This window comes from Oryza glaberrima, chromosome 4, assembly GCF_000147395.1.
Source record: "Oryza glaberrima chromosome 4, OglaRS2, whole genome shotgun sequence".
In the NCBI taxonomy this organism is placed as follows: domain Eukaryota; kingdom Viridiplantae; phylum Streptophyta; class Magnoliopsida; order Poales; family Poaceae; genus Oryza; species Oryza glaberrima.
In genome coordinates this window covers 15,648,836-15,657,210 of record NC_068329.1, presented here as the reverse complement: position 1 = coordinate 15,657,210, position 8,375 = coordinate 15,648,836, and the positions used below count along the sequence as shown (strand labels likewise).

The 8,375-nt window shown below is 36.8% G+C and overlaps 1 pseudogene; it reads right to left on the bottom strand.

The window, feature by feature from the left end:
- Window positions 1–4,665: 4,665 nt before the first annotated feature.
- Window positions 4,666–8,054, bottom strand: LOC127770813 (uncharacterized; annotated as a pseudogene).
- Between the last annotated feature and the right edge of the window lie 321 nt (window positions 8,055–8,375).

Here is an 8,375-nt window from a genome sequence, read left to right as displayed (position 1 = left end):
TCTTTTTAGAAATTATTATAGGGAATAGTAGAAAGACTACTTAGGGTGCAAATTGTTATGGTATAGTTTAAAAAAAGAGTTGTTAAGGTATATTGTAGATGTGGTATACAAATTAAGATTTGGCTAGAGAGTGATACTAGATGCTAGAGAACCAGAGAAGTAAGTTGAAGAGGTATGTCAAGATGGTGGTAATTCGATTGCCTGGTCAACAATAGCGCTGCAGCCAACAGAAACAATCAAGCAAGTACGACGGAAGCAATGTGCAGCCGTAGTTGCAGCCTTGACTGGCAACAACCCCAACTATCAAAGTGAAAAGTGAATCCTGTGATAATTCTAGAATAACCCACGTCATGTTGAATAATGATTGCCACTCGTCACATGCAACACAAATTCAATATATACTGTTGGATATGGTCATGCAAATTAAAAAAAAAGATGGGTCAACAAGAGCCTTCCTGAAAATCACCGTCAAATCCACATCTCACTAAAAACACCTAGACTAAAGAGTGAGGTCGGGACTCGGGACAAGCCATAACAACTTCCCAAGAAAAAAAGATTAGCTAGGAAATTGAAAAAACATACTCTGGAAAAATAAACACTGTGAACATCCTATCTCTCGGACATTGCTATCCGCCTCGCACAATGGAACTAGAGATGGGCAGAGGACAACAGGCAACAGCTCATCGCTGTGAATTGACAAGCCATCGAGGGAAGCTTTTTGAAGCCCGGTCCGGATCCCTGGCTTGCCGACACACACGAAGGTTGATGTCGTCGGTCGTTGTTTGGATTTGACACTTGAAGCTTGGGGAAGATAGATTGAGATGGGCAACGCCAACGATTGCACACTAGGGAGGAGGGCAGTAGAAAGTGTGTGGTTTCAGTTTGCCCGAGCTCAAGAGAGCTCGAGGCGTCAATTCCCTTAGACGGCCACTGCAAAGAGTCAGTCAAAACCGAGACACTGAAACATATCGACAGCAGTCAAAGCGGTGGCGTTATGGAGAGCGAGACGAGAGAGGGAGATATATAAGGGCTCTGGACATCTCATGTTGGTAGGCTTAATGGGCTGGTTGTGCTGCTTAGGCCCAATGGTCATTTGCAACAGATCAAATTCTGAAAAGAGTAAAAAAAGAAGGAAAACAAGTTATTTTACATATAAAACTTTGTAACAGTTAGTAAAATTTTAAAAGTTAATAAAAAACTGTTGTTCTTTTACAAATACTTTTTTAACTAATAACAATATCATACAAATCAAATTCCCCTAAGTTAAATTTTAACAAACATATCCAATACCTTATCTAAAGACATAATCTGTCTTTCTTGTATGCCTTATCACCTAATAACCCCCTCCCCCATCACCGAACTAGCCCTCATACAGCATGTCCGTTGTAAGTCCACACCTCACGCTATCACGTCACCACAATCGTTGTAAGTTCGCAACTCACACTATCACGCCACCACAATGTCAAGATATGTCAATGGTAATCTAATCGGATATGCTGGCACAATATCTCGGAGGTGCTCGTATGGATAATACTGGATAAAGTACATGGTACACGCGTGTGTATGTGTGAGCGTCCGCGTTTAATCTGAAATCATGTCAAACGGTACCTAAATTTTAGACGCTTTGTTTCTTGGGCAAGGGAAACTTAAAAATGAGAAAATATATAGTGCAAACCACATATGTAGTGAAAGTTTGAAAACTACCGTTGGATCGAGAAATGTACGTCCGAAATTCATCCACGTCACCATGAGTTAATTTGGGAGTTAAATTTTAACTCATGGTGACGTGGACGAATCTCGGACATCCATTTCTCGATCCAACGGTAGTTTCTAAGTTTTCACTACATATGTAGTTTGCACTATATATTTTCCCAATAAATAGAGTATTTACTTTAGGGTTTGTTACCTAATTCCATGAGTCGTACATACGTATACATCCTACGGGTTCCGTATAAACGTACGTACGTGTCATGCACACGTACGCACCGTGAAGCTGAGGGAGGCCGGCGTTATATACGGCGCCAATTATACCCTATTGTTAATTAGCTTTTATTTTTTTCAAAAAAGGAAAAAGAAAAGGCAGATAGCTTAATTAGCTAGGGCGATGGAAGACGGGTTCCTCTGCTTCGGCGCCGCCATGATGGTGTCGTACTGCGCCGCCTGGCTCGCCGACCTCGCGCTCATCGGCTACCGGGCGGCCGCCGACGAGGAGGCCGCGAGGTTCAAGGACGACGTCGCCGGCGAGCTCCGCCGCCTCGGCGGCGTCGGGGAGGACGAGGGCGAGGTCGAGATGGCCATCGCCAAGCAGATGGCCATCCTCAACCAGGTCTTGGACTGATCATGTACGCATACATGGAACGTCAGTTAAGGTACGTTAGCCACTGCACCCGATCGAGTTTAGATCGATCGAGGATTGATTATTAAGCGAGACAATATACCAAACTTTTTCTTCGATCGAGTTTGATCTTCTTTTTCCGTTTTATCGTATTATATTTCGTTTTGACTATTTTACCCATCAAACTTTGTTAGGTTTTATTGCCTCTTTTCCTATAATCTCAAACTTTGTTAAGTATGATTAAGTTTATAAAAAAAATCTAAATACTAAATTAGTCTTATTAAATATGATATTGAATATATTTTATATTTTTTTATAAGCTTAGTTAAACTTAAAAGAAATTCGATTAGAAAAATATCAAAACGATTTATATTAATATAAAACAGAAGGAGCACATATATATCCTTTAGTAATTTCTTCTTTTAATTTACTCCCTGACATAATGTTTTATCTCTTCGGTTAATTTGATTGTGTCACAGCTCGGTGTATACGACGCCTACACACATGCTAAAAGGACTACTACGTGAGATTCGAAGACCATCGATCCTTTACTTTTCCACTCGAGGTTTTCCACTTGATTTGATATTCAGTTCGATACAGATTCATCGTTTTTGATGATTAGTTCAGTTAAATTGTTTAGTTTTGGATTGCTCCAAAAAAAACACCATATCGTGTGTAAACCTAGTTTTTCATTAATTTCATATGAATATTTCCCGGTTGGGTTCATGAAGCTTTTACTGTCATAATGGTACAGAGTATAGTCTGAACCTGCATCCTTATGGTGCTCACTGCATCGAAACTAAAAATTAATAAATTAAAGCCACAATATTTATTTCATGGTTCCGTTTAAAACTTCATTTAGCTTTTGCAACGTTATGAGCACGCTTCCTAAACTATTGAATGGTGCGTCTTTCTTTTTCTAAAAAAAGTAACTTTTAAAGTTTTCGAACTCAAAATATCTCAAGATATACATTTGGTGCTTTCCCAATCACCCTTATAAGTTGTATTTGAGAGATATAATTAAGAAATCATACTTGTAAATTAGGTCGTCACTGCTCCCTCCATCCACTCTGTTCAAATTACTCTAACAGAGTCAAGCTAGTACTTATATATCTGGCCATCATTTTTTAGAAATTTGCTCATTGTATAGCATTCCTCATGGTGCATCACACAAACATAAATCTTATAATGTTAAACTATATGAAAATTTTAAAAATAAATGATTAAAGATATAAATGTTTGAGTTACGACAAAACTAGGACAACAAATAATTTCAAGCAGAGGAAGTATTTATATTTGAAGATCAAATCTAGTGATATTTTATCTATGTACACTCCTGGTCACGGTAACAAATAATAAAGCTTCAAATGGGACATCTGGCAGTTGTTTATCAAAATCATTTTTTTATACACAACCCTTTTTTGTTTTTTTTATAAACTGTCTGGATAGTGTGCTGTATTCTTTTGAAGGGGTTGGGACCCCTTCCCTCCACACGAAAAACGGAGCGATAGATTAACACGTTATTAATTATAAGTATTAGCTATAAAAAATTTTTGAAATACAAATTAATATGATTTTTAAAGTAATTTTTCTATATAAACTTTTTATAAAATATGTACCGTTTAGTAGTTTGAAAAGCATGCATGCGAAAAATGAAGGATGTGGGGGGTTGGGAACCCACTACAGCAGGAAGGGGCTTTGGCAACACGTCCATGTGTTACTACATATCAGTATAGATGTTACAAGCATTCCCAGTAACACAATCTATAAGTGTTCTTGTAGGCCATGTTACTGGTGCATTACGTTGCAACATATAACATGTATTACTATATAACTAAGAATGTGTTGCTACCTTGTAACACACAAATATCACCTATAAGAACACATATTATGTGATACTGCATAGTACCCCAGGAACACATAATTTGAGTTGTAGTAACACAAATGTAATATGATTAGCAACATGTTTCCTTATTCCAGTACATTTTGTGGGAACAAACTTTAGTATATACATATTCACACACACACGATCAGGTTAAAGGAACAAAATTTAATTGACATTATTATTTTCTTTCAAAAGCACCATATATCTCACAAAATACTCACATCACATTTAGTGAAAATAAAGATTACATTGCATAACAAAATAGTTAAAACATCCTTCCCATCATTACAAAACATAAATGATAATCCATTTGAGAAAAGCAAGTCTTTAGAATAACAGTCTTTCATACTAAAATATGACAAAATGATAATCTATTCGTATTCTTCTTCTTCTTCTTGAAAGTCTTTGCCGGTTTATCAATCGATGGGGTGAGATGAAAGCGAAATCAACCATTAATCTTCCGAACTTGCACGTAGCAAACATTACTTTGGTTGTTAAGCTAGAATGTACAGCAAAACATTAAGTTACATGAACCAAGATAGAAACAACTAACATACACATATTGAAGGCCACGCAATCACCACTCCTTTGGCATGGGCATCATTAATTGTCTTGCAATGATCCAATGGTCTTACAAGCTCCTCATTTTTACGAATAGGATGGTTGATTCATACTTTCCAAAATTGGTTGCCTAGCTCAACACCACCTACTTGTGCATATGGGTTGCAGCTCAACAAATTAGCATATGCCACGCCTTCTTTATTTGGATATTTTGCTGTCATGAGCAATACTGTGGAACCAACCTATATTTAACATTTAGTCAACAACCTATATTTAACATTTAACACACACAGTAATGCAAAAGGAACACAGTGTTATTACCTCCATTGGTGAAGGGCGCGTCTTCTTTGAACGCACACGGCTTTGAATCACTTGATCATGTGCATTGTCCGTGCTCTTTACAAACATTTTCTACCCTTCTTTAGCCATCTACAGTGAAATAAATAGTATTTGTCACATGGTATCAGTATGGATACTCAAAAAAGTCACAGTATGTTTTTTTTATATCTACAAAAATATGTACCTGTGATGCCATCATTTGGCTATCTTCAAGATAGTTTATTTTGTTCATATCAAACTGGAAATTGGGGAGTTTATATACATAGAGATTAGTTCATAAATAGGAACAGATTTTGTGTACATTATGATGTAGCTAAACTCGTAATGGTAGACAAATATAGAAAAGTAAGCTTGTATTCAAAATAGATAAAATACTATAAACTAAAAATTATATAATTTATTGAAGTGATACAGTAGAAAATTATTGAACAAATAGATCTATTAAATTGCAATGCCTGCAGCTTTGTTATATTTTTTCAGGTATTTAAATGCTTAATCTGAAACACCCTAGACAAAATAAGGCAATTAACTAGTTCCAAGACAATTGCTAGGGTTTCATCATGTCGTATCCTTACTTCTAGAGAGTGACAACAAAATATTTTATTTGACGCATATATATCACACTATATCTGAAAACATTTACCTCTTCTTGTCGAAAGGAATGAGCGGACCATGGTGATGGTGGTGCTTCTTGATAATGGGGTTCTTCCTGGTTTGCATCATTATGATACTAGAATTGTCATAAAAATCATTTATTAGATTGTTATAGTCTTTTTGTTGCTATAAAATAATTGTAGTGCCCTTTGCTAAACTTTTCAGTAGAGAATGACAAGTCATCGTCCTCATATATGTCCTGTTAGTCGATCAGAATTTGATGATTCTTTAGTTAAATGTAGACACAATATTTTTTAATTAGAGTTAATGGTTGTGTTTCCGCACGTGCGTAGATATGAGTACTATGAATTATGGGGCAAGAATCGATTTAGTAACAAATATTACCTTGAATGGATATCTTTGCTGACTCAGGAGGTCTTCTCGATCAGCTGCGTCGCATTGGACTCTTTGAATTTAAACAAAGGTAAGAATAATACAACCAAAATAACATTATTGGTTGGAAGCTATAACAATTACCTTTCTTTTAGAATGTACTGCTTGTAGCTGAGAGTTGCTATGATATCCTTTTAGTCGATTGACCTGAAAAAGATATTAATTTAGAACTAATTTTTATATGAAGGTTCAGATAAAATTTGTACCTTTCTTAGCTTGTTTTTTTTTCAAGGACACCTTTTCCTGTTTGTTTTTCCTGTCAGTCTTTTCTTTAAGCAGTTGTTGAATAAGCTGATCTTGCTTCTGTGCATGCTCCTTTAACTTCTCCACATCATCAATAATATGTATCGCTACTTCATGTGGTGTACCCTCTACGGTAGTGATATTAATGTTCCTGAGACGGTGTGATGTTTGGCCATAAACATGGTTGGGAACTGGAAGTAGTCCCATACCATGCACTTGTCCAAGTTTCTCTTCACCTAAAACTTGATGTAAGGCATCACCTTTCCATGCAACTCTTCCTTGATCATCTTGAGCCAGCTCAGGTTGTTCATCCATGAGGCTTTCCAACTCAGCCTAACTGTTTAGAAAAATTGGATCAGATCAAATAATAATTTGTTTTTAATTGTAGTAGCATATTATGTGTATAGCATACCAGGTGTTCATTTCTATCTTCGGCCCTTTTCTTGTGGGTTGCTAAGTAAACCATGGCTCTATGCGGCTGCTTCTTTTGAGGATCATCTTGCCTCTGAAAATAATAGAACATACACCAGTTATATGAGTGACTTATATAGGACAACATTGAACAAAACAAGATTACTCACCATGTCCTCAGCCCAACGAGCGTAGCTCTTTGACCCTGCGGTATGTGTTGTCTTCATCATGGCACGACTGCTTTTATTTTTCTCACTAAGGGCCTATTATAAACACAGTGCACTATTAATGAGACCATATCATACATCATTAATTTAGATTGGCAGAGTATTAAATTGTAAGCGAAATAATGTGCAGTTCTATCACCTTTCCCTTTTTTGACTTCCAAAATTTGACAAGTGCAACCCATTGATCATAATCGATATCTTCTGGACACAACTTATACAAAGCAGATCTTTTCTTTTTAGGCTGAAAATAAGCTGTCTTTAGTGATGCCTTGAATCGCCTCCAATCTCTCCCTGTCGACTTCAATATCCATTGCTTGCACGATTGAGGGTACAAGAACTTTGTCTAAAATCAGTAAGATATACTAAGTAAATAAACATGTTATGTTTTTTATGTTATGACTGCTTTATGTAAATTATATTCATGTGGGAAAGAGATAAAAGGCAGAGCAGTAAATTTAAAATTCAGAGCAATATGCCTATATTTTTGCTCAGTCACACATACCTCCACAAGTTGAAGTATTGTTTCAGCTCCACCATTCTTTTTGACCAATCTCCAATCCTTCAAGTCAAATGGACAGTAAGACCCATTTCTTGCCACTGTGCCTAAAAATTTTCCTAACAGTCCACCTTCTGCTCCAATGGGCTGTCCAAGCTTGTTGCACTTCACTACTATGCGATTGCCTTCTGGAAGGTTCCAAATATGTGTTAAAGTTGTCCTTCCACGTTTGTCTTCTTTGGCACTCTCACCTGTAAAATTAAACAAGAACAGTAGTGGCTACGCCCAGTTTTTCAATATAAACATTTAGTTGGTCCTACTAGTTTTAGCTTTCTTCATTGTATTCGTACCTGACATATTCAAGGAGTCATCATCTTGCTGCTCTAGTTCGATCTCATCATCTTCTAGTGCTTGTGACTCATGCAATGGGTTATGTTCACTGATATTGCCATCCCCACTCTTGTATTTGGCACTGATTTTTACTACATTCAACCTTTTCGTTCTTGCCATTTCACCTGGAAATTGGTGCAATGTTTCTGGAAAATATGCTACATAATGAAGTTATAGTAATTAGTGCTTTTCATGCAAAGCCCATAAATAGTCACAGAATATGGAGAGGAAAATGATAAGTGATCGGACTACCCTGTGATTTATATCCTTAGAACCCTATAGTCCCTCAAATCCTCAGAATAATTTACAAATAACCGAGCAATAGAAGAAAAAAACACTTACATATTGTCTCAGGAAGTCACAAGCAGCAATCTTGCAGCCTAGCAACAGGTCTTCATGGTGAAGCTACAGGGCATGTGCAAGAGACGCATAGTTCTGGAG